Source organism: Ornithorhynchus anatinus, chromosome 17 (assembly GCF_004115215.2).
Source record: "Ornithorhynchus anatinus isolate Pmale09 chromosome 17, mOrnAna1.pri.v4, whole genome shotgun sequence".
NCBI lineage: Eukaryota > Metazoa > Chordata > Mammalia > Monotremata > Ornithorhynchidae > Ornithorhynchus > Ornithorhynchus anatinus.
In genome coordinates, this window is record NC_041744.1 from 19,147,069 (window position 1) to 19,159,636 (window position 12,568).

Here is a 12,568-nt window from a genome sequence, read left to right on the forward strand (position 1 = left end):
CCTAGTCAAGACAGCGCTTGGCACATAGTAAGCGCTTAAATACTAACATTATTATTATTATTATAAGCCTGGCTCTGCCACTCTCCTGCTGAGTGAACTTGGGCAAGTCACTTAACTTCTGTGCGTCTCAGTTTCCTCTTCTGGAAAATGAGGACTCGATACCTGTTCCCCTTCCTCCTTACACTGGGAGCCCAGGGATGGGGTTTGATCTGATTTTCTGGTATCTCCCCAAGCGTTTAGTGCAGGGCTTGGCACACAGTACATTCTTAACAAATACCACCAGCCAGGGGTTGGACTTTTCCACCAAATACGAGAGCCTGTTTACTAACTCTGTAATATTGTGCTCTCCCAAGCTCTTAGCACAGCACACAGTAAGCGCTCAGTAGGATGGACTGATAAATATATTCCTAGCCATGAAACACAGAACATCGGCCGTCCTGAAACTCCAACTCAGCCGGGACTGACGAGGTAGAAGATTTGCAAATTTGTGTTTATGATTAATAGCGATGATAATGATAGTGATGGTAACTCTCAGGAGCTTACGATTTGCCAAACTCTGTGCTAAACACTGAGGTGAATTCAAAGGAGTCAGCTCAAACACAATCCCTATTTCACGTGGGACACGCAGCTTCATAGGGATGGCACGACGGTGTCTCATCCTCATTTTACAGAAGAGGAAACTGAGGATCAGAGAGGTAAGCGACTTACCGTATGTCGCACAGCACAGTGGTTTAGGATCTGGATCATTTGACTCCCCGTCCACTGTTTTTTTCCAGTAAGCCTCACTACCTCTCTTCTTTCTCTTCCAAAACAGGTAATATTAAAAACACCATGGACCTTTATGCTTCACATCCTATATAGCACAACGTACAGCATTGCGCATTTAAAATATAACACGCAGACAGCCAGCTTCCTAAATTATAGTGGGCCGAGATGTAAAATCTGGTCGATAAGGCATAATTTATACATTCAGGAATGTTGAGAATAAAGATAACCCTACATTTGTCTTGTAAAAACATAATGAAGATCGCTTAATATCCACCGATAGCACATTTCCATAACTTTGAATGTCAAAAACGCAGGGATTGATTTCCTAGATTTGTTTTGTACCGAAGGTGTTCTGAAATTCAAATTAGAGTTCATTCTAACTTTCTGGAAGTGAGCTCACTGGGAAGAATCTATCTGTGGTTATGAGCAGTAAGTTAGAGATGAAACAGTCTAGAGATGCAGCGATTAAAACCGTAAACTCACTGAGGGCAGGGAACACATCTGCTAATTCTTCTGTATCGGACAATCCCAGGCCCTTAGTACAGCGCTCTGGATATAGTAGGCGCTCAATAAATACCACCGACTGGGAATCGATGAGCGGGTACGTGTCGCTCAGAAGGACGACTGATGAAGTGTCGATCACGTCGTGGAAAGGATGTTCTCAAACCATTCCCCTGGAAAAGGGACACACATTCTATACGATAATATCGGCGTAGAGCAAGATTTTACGCGTTTAAAGGAACGCGACAATTTTATTGCATCCTTCTGCTCAACGGGGTGTGGCGCGATTCAAAGTTCCAGCCTTCTCCTCAATCTCCCACCTCACTCTAAAGCGGGTTTCAAACGAGGCAGCCGACTGAGGTCGCGTTGAAAATCAAACCTCCCCTGACGGCAAGAGAATCCGAATAGTAACTGCCCGGTCGCAAGCCACCGGGTGGGAGGTGGATTGAAAGGATTCTCTGTGGAAAAAGATCTACTGCTCTAATGTAAAGGCTATAATTACAAAATGCCTGACAGTTTCACGTCAAAAACCTCTTTTAGATTAAGAAATAGGAGCTCAAGAATGCATCCCCTCGCCTAGCAGAACAAATCCGCCCAGGAATCTAAATACGGGGAATAACGATGAAGCCATTCAACTGACAGCAAGGAGATGATCTTCACGCTGGCAGCTAGATAATGCTTAATAGTCTTAGGAAATACGAAGCGAGCGCGTTAACTGGAACTGCCAGATACTTCCCTTTCCTTTCGGGATTTCGTTCGTCTTCTCTTTGCTCAACCGGATCGGACCCGGCGAGAGAACGGAACTTCTGTGCACCGTTTTATCGTTCTGTGGCATTTACCGAGTGCTCACCGTGTGCGGAGCACCGTACTGAGCGCTTGGGAGAGTACAATATAAATGAGTTGGGCGACACGTCCCCTGCCCACAGTGAGTTTACACTCTTCGAGAAGCAGCACGGCCTAGCCGATAGCGCACGGGCTTTGGAATCACAGGAGCTGGGTTCTTAATCCCGGCTCTGTCGCTCGCCTGCTACGTGATCTTGGTCAAGTCACTTCACTTTTCTGTGCCTCATTTTCCTCATCTGTAAAATGGGAGTCAAGACCGTGAGCCCCAAGTGAGACGGGGACTGTGTCCGACCCAGTCGTATCTACCCAGTGCTTAGTACTGTGCCCGGCCCGTAGTAAGCACTTAAATATCACTACTATTATTATTCGTTCGGCATTTTTTTCTCCAAATAGTCTACTCTCCTTTCTGGATGGCAATTCCTACTTCTTCGGTCGTTCTATGAAATTCAGAGTTGTTTGGAAAAATAAAAATGATTTCACACTTTCGAGAATTATAAGGATGACTGTGGTATTCGTTAGACGCTAAGTTCGCTATAGGCTAGGAACGTGTCCGCTGATTCTGTTGCACTGTATTCTCCCCAGTGTTCAGTACAGGGCTCCGCCCAAAGTAAATGCTCAGTAAATGTCACTGTTTGTTAAGCTCTTTCGGTAACAGTGAGATTTTTTTTAATGGTATTTAATAATGTTGGTATTCGTTAAGCGCTTACTACGTGCAGAGCACTGTTCTAAGCGCTGGGGTAGACACAGGGGAATCAGGTTGTCCCATGTGGGGCTCACAGTCTTCATCCCCATTTTACAGAAGAGGTACCTGAGGCACCGAGAAGTGAAGTGACTCGCCCACAGTCACACAGCTGACAAGTGGCCGAGCCGGGATTCGAACCCATGCCCTCTGACTCCGAAGCCCGTGCTCTTTCCACTGAGCCACGCCGCTTCTCATTTGTAAAGCACCTATGTGCGAGACACTGTTCTAAGCGCTGGAGTCGCTACGAGCTAGTCAGGTTGGACGCCGTCCGTGTCCCACATGGGGTTCGCGGCCTTAATCCTCATTTTACAGATGATGCGATCTCTGGGGTGTCTGCGAGATAACCATGTCAAGCACAATCTCTTTCACACGGGGCTCAAGGTCTAAGTGGGAGTGAGAGCAAGTATTCGGTCATTCAATCCCATCTACTGAGCGCTCACTGTGTGTAGAGCACTGGACTAAGCGCCTGGGAGAGTACACTGTAGCAATAAGCAGGCACACCCCCTGCCCACAACGAGCTTACAGTCTAGAGACGGACACAGACATTAATAAATGCCACTGTGAGTGCCACCGATCGACCGACCAGTGACGTATTTTATTTCCGAAGCAAAATTCTCCGCGCACCCAGATGCTCAATAAAGTGACGGCCTTAGCAACGGTCATTTTTCCTGAGGTTTACTGGTATTTCCTGAGCCCACCCTGGCATCTTCAGCATCTCGGGACAGACAAATCCTTGCCCACAAGGGGTTTACCCTGTTAGGAGGGCACTCAGACACAAAATATTCTCAAGTAGAGTTATAAAAATAAATGAATGTACAAAATAAAGACTTGCGACGGGCAGTAGATCCAATTTTTAGACGGAGCTGGCATTTTAGAGACCCGAGACCGCTCTGTGGGCAAGACAGTCTGAGCTGCCTGACCAATGACGACCGTAATAATTCAACCGTGTTACTGTTGCGCTCATTCACGATATGAAGGCGATCACCATAAAAGCCATAACACCACCAATAGCCATAGATACCTGGGGTTTTATTAAGCACGCAGAGAACCCTTCTTCTCTTGTTGATTAATCCAGAGTCCGGGTCGAAGACGGATCTGGTGCAAGATCTTTGACATTAAACCGTATGTTAGTAATTCAGGCCACTGTGTTACCGAGAAAGGTCACTCAATATTTGAGACAGCCAGAAGAGCAGACGGCAGAAGGCAGAAGGCAGAGGAGGCGTAAGGTGAAATTATGAGGAGATCTTTCATCTTTAATGCCTTTAAGATGAATTTCTTATGATTCTAGGTGAGGAGACGAGGTAAAGAAATATCCAGAGCCTAATAAGAGTAATGACAATAATAATGGCGGTGTTTGTTAAGCATTTCAAATGTGTCAGGGACCGTTCTGAGTGCCGGGGAAGGTACAAAAAAACCAAAAACAGGCCAGACGCAGCCCCTGTCCCACGTGGGGTCACAGTCTAAGAGGGAGAGCAGGTACTGAATCCCCATTTTACAGATCAATTGATGGTATTTATTGAGCACTTACTGTTCATTAAATAGCATTTCTTGAGAGCCCACTACGTGCAGAGCACCGTACTAAGCGCTTGGAATGGACAATTCGGCAACAGATAGAGACAATCCCTGCCCAATGACGGGCTCACAGTCTAATCCGGGGAGACAGCGGAGCAAAACAGGACGAAACAAAAACAGGACAACTATTATCACGATAAAGAGAATCAAGGGGATGGACACCTCATCGACAAAGTAAATAGGGTAATAAAAAAATATATACAAATGAGCACAGTGCTGAGTGGAGGGGAAGGGGGTGAGGAGCACTGTGTGAAGAGCACTGTCTAAAGCACTTGGGAGAGAGGTACAACAGAGGTGTTAGACACATTTCCTGTCCCCGACGAACTCACAGTCTAGAGGGCGAGACAGACATTATTACCAATAAATGAAATAAATTACAGTTACGTACGTAAGTACTGGGGGGGGGGGGGGGGGGGGGCGAGAGAGGGGTGAGTAAGGGGAGCAAATCAGTGCGACGCAGAAGGAAGTGGGAAAAGGGGAAAGGGAGGGCTTAGTCGAGGAAGATCTCTAGGAGGAGATGTGCCTTCAATAAGGATTTGAAAGGGGGGAGAGTCACCGTCAGATTCGAGGAGGGAGGGCGATCCAGGCCAGAGGCAGGACGCGGGCGAGACGTCAGCGATGAGATAGGAGAAATCGAGGTAGAGTGAGAAGGTTAGCATTAATAATAATGTTGGTATTTGTTAAGCGCTTACTATGCGCAGAGCACCGTTCTAAGCGCTGGGGTCGATACAGGGTCATCAGGTTGTCCCACGTGAGGCTCACAATCAATTCCCCATTTTACAGATGAGGTAACTGAGGCCCAGAGAAGTGAAGTGACTCGCCCACAGTCACACAGCTGACAAGGGGCAGAGCCGGGACAGTGACAGAGCACTAGAGGAGAGAAGTGTGTGGGTTGGGCGGCAGGAGAGCAGAGAGGTGAAATAGAAGAGGGCAAGGTGACTGAGCGCTTTAAAGCCTTTGATAAAGTAACAGAAGAGGTAACTCGGGCACAGAGGGGTTAAGGGACTTGCCCAAGGTCACAGAGCAGGCAGATGCCAGAGCTAGGTTTAGAAGCCACATCTTCTGACTCCCGGGCACATGTTCTTTCCACTAGGCCATGCGGCTTCTGAAGTTGAGTGGAAAGCGACAGGGGGCCCGGGGATTCAAACTAGGACAGGAGAAGTGGCTAAAATGGGATTTTTATGACAAACCCAGATTTAGATATCTGCTAGGACCCTACTGCCAGTCACCACTATGCCGGGCCTGGGAGTCCGATGACCTGGGTTCTAATCCCAGCTTGGCTGAGGGGGTGACCTTGGGCAAGTTGCTTCTGGGACTCGGTTTCCTTCTCTGTGTAACGGGGATTTTCACACCCATTCATCCTCCTAATTAAACTCAGCCCCAGGTATAGGGACCATGTTTGAGCTAATTCTCTTGTATCTTTCCCAGCGGCGTGGCTCAGTGGAAAGAGCCCGGGCTTGGGAGTCAGAGGTCATGGGTTTGAATCCCGGCTCCGCCACTTGTCAGCCGTGTGACTGTGGGCCGGTCACTTCACTTCTCTGGGCCTCGGTTCCCTCATCTGGAAAATGGGGATTAACTGTGAGCCTCACGTGGGACGACCTGATGACCCTGTACCCACCCCAGCGTTTAGAACAGCGCTCTGCACATAGTAAGCGCTTAACCAATACCAAGATTATTCTTATTATTACTACAGCGATCAGCATACAGTAGGCCTATAACAAACACCATTATCATGGTTACATTTATTTTTATGGAGATACCTGTGAGATGTTGGATCTAACCTTGGTTGCTTCTCTCTGTCCACGACCAAGAGAAGCAGGGTGGCCTGGTGGATAGAGTACAGACCGGGGGCGGTTAGAGGAACTGGGTTCTAATCCCAGTTCTGCCACACGTCTGCTGTGTCACCTTGGGCAAGTCGGTAAACTTCCCTGTGCCTCGGTTTCCTCATCCATAAAATGGGGATTAAAGCCGTGAGCCTCATGGATTGAATCCAACCTGATAATCCCCTATCTACACGTCGCCAATATTCCCCACCCTGAAAAGATAAATTACTGCAAAGTAGCCCACAGGTTCAGCTCGTTTTCTGCTCGTCGAAATGAGAGGCGATACAGAGAGAATTTGGGGAGTGACTTTCGCCTTCTGCCAGGCGTCACTGATTCTCCTGGAGAAATAAAGACCCATTAAATATTAGCCTTAAGCTATTGCTAAATGGATCCGGAGAGAGTTAATACGGCATATGGAAATGACATTCTCCAGGATAATTATGCAGCGACTTTGTGGAGGCCTTTGGCGGTTCAGTAGAAGTTTTGGACCTTACTCGTGGAAGGCTAGTGGCCGAGTCTAACGGTGCTTTCCGTCTGCCCAGTGGCCCTTGGTGACATTTTAATAATAATGTTGGTATGTGTTACGCGCTTACTATGTGCAGAGCACTGTTGTAAGCGCTGGGGGAGATACAGGGTCATCAGGTCGTCCCACGTGAGGCTCACAGTTAATCCCCATTTTACAGATGAGGTAACCGAGGCACAGGGAAGTTTAGTGACCTGCCCACGGTCCCACAGCTGACAAGTGGCAGAGCCGGGAGTCGAACCCATGACCTCTGACTCCGAAGCCCGGGCTCTTTCCTCTGAGCCACGAGATACAGGGCACCGTACTGACCGTTTGGGATGGTGCCCGTGAAGCACGCGCTACGTCTCCTGTCTAGAAGGAGTGTAAAGGGAAAGAAAAGCGGAGATGACGATGATGAAACGGAGAGCGGTGTCAGGGAACTATTTTATCAGATTATCAAGGGAGACTACACTGCACCTTCTCCGGGGAATTTAATAGCAAGATAAACGATGGTTCTGCCCTGGATGGTTAAGGATCATTCTTTCTGAGGAAGAATGAACTGGACGGCTACTTAATTCCACATTGCCCCCCAGAGTGGATCATTTCTTTCGCGTGAACTTGGCTTTATTTTCTTTTACTTTACACATGAATGAAATGTGGATGGCCTTTTTCGACTCTCCCCCGCGTCCCCCCCACGCCCCGGAAAAAGATGGAGGATTTATTGATTCTGTTATTTCAGCCGGGACAAGGGAAGTCACTGAACTGGTCCGAGACTGAAATGGTCTCGGTTTCTCTCTCCCAGCACTGATTTTTATTCCTCTCAGGTCTTTATTGAGTCCCCGCTTGTGCGCAGAACAATGTACTAAGCGTGCCTGGGAGACTACAACGTAACAGGGTTGGTAGGCATGGGGCGTGGAGAAGGCGCATGGCTCGGTGGATGGGGCACGGGCCTGGGAGTCAGGAGGTCGTGGGTTCTAATCCTGCCTCCACCACGTCTGCTCCGTGACCTCGGGCGAGTCGCCTCACTTCTCTGTGCCTCAGATACCTCATCCGTGAAATGAGACTGAGTCCCAGGTGGGACATGGATAGGGTCCAACCCGATGTGCCTGATAACGACGGCATTTCAGCGCTTACTATGTGCCAAGCACTCATCTAAGCTGCTTGTATCCGCCCCAGCGCTTAGCACACTGCCTGACACGTAGTAAGTGCTTGACAAATACCGTTTAAAAAAGGCAGAAGAGTCACAACGGACTCAGCGGCACATGCTGTGTTGGAGAACTTTTCGGAGTAATTATAATGTTGGTATTTGTTAAGCGCTTACGACGTGCAGAGCACTGTTCTGAGCGCTGGGGGAGATACGGGGTCATCAGGTCGTCCCACGTGAGGCTCACAGTTAATCCCCATTTTACAGATGAGGGAACTGAGGCACCGAGAAGTTAAGTGACTTGCCCACACTCACACAGCTGACGAGTAATTGTTAATCCATCAAGCAGTGGTATTTATTGAGTCCTTCCTGTGCAGAGCACTTGTATTAAGCGCTTCCACTCTATTGTAAAAGCCAAGTCTCAGCATGAATAATACCCTGACGATTCTCTGGACTGAAAAGTGACAGAAACAACAAAAATTCACAAGCGATAGGGAGAGTCTAACGTAGCAAAAGTCGAATTTAGACGGGAGAAAGGTGAGGCGGCAGAGGCTCTGAGATTGAGCTCTCCCGGCTAATATTCCGGAAAACAAAGGCAATAGCTGAAATGAATCTTCGGGCATAATCAATCCATATTTTTAACCAGCATCCAAGCTGTTCTCTGCTCTGTTTTGAAGCTGCTGTTTAGTAAAAATGAAATTGGCCCTCACGAAAACAGTAACTGACAAACAGTCTTCCACCCCAAGATGACAATTCTCCTGCCATCCATTCTTAGTCTCTTGACTTGTGTGTCGGTGAGGCTTGAAAAATGATTATTAGTTCTATTTTCATGAACCTCGGAATCTTCGTAGAAAACACAGATACTCGCACTGAGATGATGCAGCTCCCTTTTCATACATACGTAAATATGATTTAGAATTGTTTCTAAGAGAGGTTGAAAGGTATTTTTATGTATGAAAAGAGTCTGCCAGTCTACTCAAATGAACTGAAAGTAAAATGCCAAGGAGAATTTTCCTCTTCCCTCTGAAAGTTATTTCATCCCCAATCCCCAGGAATTTCAACCTGATACTCTACTGTAATTTATTTCAAAGTCTGTCTCCCCTACTAGATTCTAGGTATTGTATTTCTGAACCGTTTGCTATGTATAAGCACTTAGTGCAGTGCTCCGCACACGGTAATAATGTTGGTATTTGTTAAGCGCTTACTATGTGCAGAGCACTGTTCTGAGCGCTGGGGGAGATCCAGGGTCATCAGGGTGTCCCACGTGAGGCTCACAGTTAATCCCCATTTTCCAGATGAGGGAACTGAGGCACTGAGAATTAAGTGACTTGCCCAGTCACACAGCTGACAAGTGGCAGAGCCGGGAGTCGAACTCGTGACCTCTGACTCCGAAGCCCAACTGAATGAACGAATGTGTAAAACCATCGCAACGAGTGCTGGGACAGAGAAGCGGTACGGCCTAATGGATAGAACCCGGACCCAGGAGTCAGAAGACGCTGGGTTCCTCTCCCGACTCCGTCATTTGTTTGCCGTATGACCTTGGGTAAGTCACTTCACATTTCTGGACCCCAGTTACCTCCTGCTGTAAAATGAGGACGAAGACTGTGAATCCCACGTGGGATGTGGACTCCGTCCAACCTGATGATCTTGTACGTTAGGGCTTGGTACAGTGCCCGGCACGTAATAAAGTTGATATTTGTTAAGCACTTACTATGTGCAGAGCACTGTTCTAACATCAGGTTGTCCCACGCGAGGCTCACAGTCTTAATCCCCATTTTACAGATGAGGGAACTGAGGCACGGAGAAGCTAAGTGACTTGCCCACAGTCACACAGCTGGCAGGTTACTGACACAGTTAGTATTTGATGAATGCCATAAAAAAGTATAGCGATGTGAGATAATTGTGGTGTTTGTTAAAGGTTTACTATGGGTCAAGCACCGAGCCAAGGACTCGACGAGATGAAAATAGTTCAGATTGGACACAGTCCCTGTGTTCCACATGAGACTCACACTCTAAGTAGGAGGGAGAACAGGTCCTAAATCACCATTTTACAGATGAAGAAACTGAGGGCCGGAGAAGAGAGGTAAGGGATCACAGGTCACACAGCAGGCAAGTGGCAGATCAGGATTAGAACTCAGATCCCCCGACTCTGACTAGGCTATTTCCACTAGGCCTCGCTGTGATTTCCACGCCTCAAGGGCTCACAGTCAAAATGCGACTAGCGGAGGGGTTCGATACATACGAAAGGCCAAAGAAAAACATCGGAAGACGAGAAGGACTGTAGACACAAAAGGAGGGGCGGGATATCACGGTCCCCCAGTCTCAGATCGACCGTCCCAGCCAGCGCCGATCCAGTCCTGGTGGTGGCCTTTCCAACGTTCTAAAACTTGGGAAATAAGGCTGCCCCGCTCTGAATCCTTCTAAATCTCAAATTCACGAAGGAAGAACTATCGACCAAACAATCAGTCCCTCGGTGGGATTAACCGAACACGTGCAGTGCACGCAGCACTCCGCTAAGGCCTTCGGGAAGCGCGGTACGACAGAGTCGGCAGGCCTGATCCCTGTCCACGAGGAGCTCACAATCTGCAGAGGGAGGCGGACGTTAAAATCAACTAGGGATAGGGGGAATGGTAGTAAATGAGAACATTTACCTAAAGATGGTGAGGCTGGGGTGTATAGCAAGTTGCCCAGCTACCCAAGGTTCTAATCGAAGCAGATGAGGGGGAGGAAAAGGGAAATAAAAGGCTCAGTCTGACAAAGAACTGACAAAACTTCGTGACGTTAGGGGCCGAGAGATGATACGATACAGCCAATCAATCGATACTGAGAAGCGCGATGGCCTAGTGGAAAGAGCTGGGAGTCAGAGGACCTGGATTCCAATCCCGGCTCCTTCGCTTGTCTGCTGCGCGACTACGGATGAGCCGCTGAACATCTCTGTGTCTCAGATCCCTCATCTTTAAAATGGAGATGTCGAGTGGGAGCCCTATGGGGGACACGTATCTACCCCAGCACTTAGTACAGTGCCTGGAGCTGTGGTAAATGCTTTAACAAATGCCATCCAAAAATAAAAAGCGGCGTATTTTCCCAGTGCATAGTACAGGGCTCGGCACACAATAAATACCACTGATTCATGACTATTTATTGAGCACCGACCGAGGCCCGTACAAGAGATGGGGAGAGCCTGATAAAATCAAAAGAGTCAACAAACGTCCACCGTAATGGAGCGGTTTTTCCGTGCGCGTGTGCTCGTTCTGTCTGCTTTATTGAATTCCTCAGCCACCTAAGACAGACCTCACCCTCTCCATCTTGGGCCACCCTGAGGTCCCTAAAGCACGACTGCATGTAGAATCTAACCCGACATCATCAACGACCGCAACAAAAATAACATTCATTACGCACTTAGCGTGTGCTGAAAGCTGCGCTAAAAGCTGGCGTGGATTCAGGATAATTAGATAAAAATCCAAGCCTCCATCCTACAGCTAGAGAGATGAGGAGTTTGCCTGACACTGCTCAGTGAAAGAAATCCGTCTGAACCTCCCGCACTCCAACACCCAACTGTTTTTAAAATGTTCTACACACCGAAGAGACGGAACTATTCTCTTCCCAACACCCTGCAAGCAGTCTTTGAGATAACCGGAAAACAAAACCTTACAACTCATCTACTCATTCGGCATTAGACGAGAACGGTGGCATGTAATTAAATTCCAGGTCCTCTCTCCGAAGAGAGACTCTGACAAATCTTCGGAATACAGAGAATTATCACCTGTCTCCAGCCTCTGTGGGGTTCCAAAGCTCTACGCGCTTTCGTTCTAATTGTCCACGTAAAGAATTCCTCCCGATATAGCCTTAAAGCAAAGGGATTAAAGCCTCTTCGCCAGTGGAGTAGGTCTCTTAAGAAATGTTATCTGCTCCAGAAAAGGTTGGTGGCGACAAATTTTCATTTTTGCAGGACTGACACGAGGCAGAGCTCTATCGCTTTCCTCTCGACATTTTTGTCTCTATTTACCAAGTCGATAAATTAATCGGCAGATTGTCTGCTTCCTACGGCCTTCTGCACTAGAACAAAAATACCCATGTGACAATTTCTGCGTCCCCGACTGCAGCTTTAGCCAGGGTAAAGCTTCAGCAGAAGCGACCACCTGCTCCAGCTTTTAGCAAGGTGACCTGGCTAAATCGTCGACTCCAAAAAGAAATCCAAAGGGGGGAATCCACCATTCAAATCTGAGAGGACCTTCGCCGCCTAGGCTTTAAAGCACTCAGTCAACTCGCCCTCTTCTACTTCACGTTGCTATTCCCCTCCTACCATCCCGCCTGCAAACTTCGCCCTTCTCATGCCAGCCTCTCGCTCTACCTCGTTCTCATCTCGCTCACCGCCGACCTCTCGCCCACATCCTGCCTCTGGCCTGGAACGTCCTCCCTCTCTTTAATCTCCATTTTACAGACCGGGGAGCTGATAGTCACTCGGTACTCGGTACTCGCTGAGAAGCAGCGCGGCTCAGTGGAAAGAGCACGGGCTTTGGAGTCGGAGGTCATGGGTTCGAATCCCGGCTCGGCCACTTGTCAGCTGTGTGACTTCGGGCAAGTCCCTTAACTTCTCGGTGCCTCAGTTACCTCATCTGGAAAATGGGGATTACGACTGTGAGCCCCACGTGGGACGGCCTGATTCCCCTGGG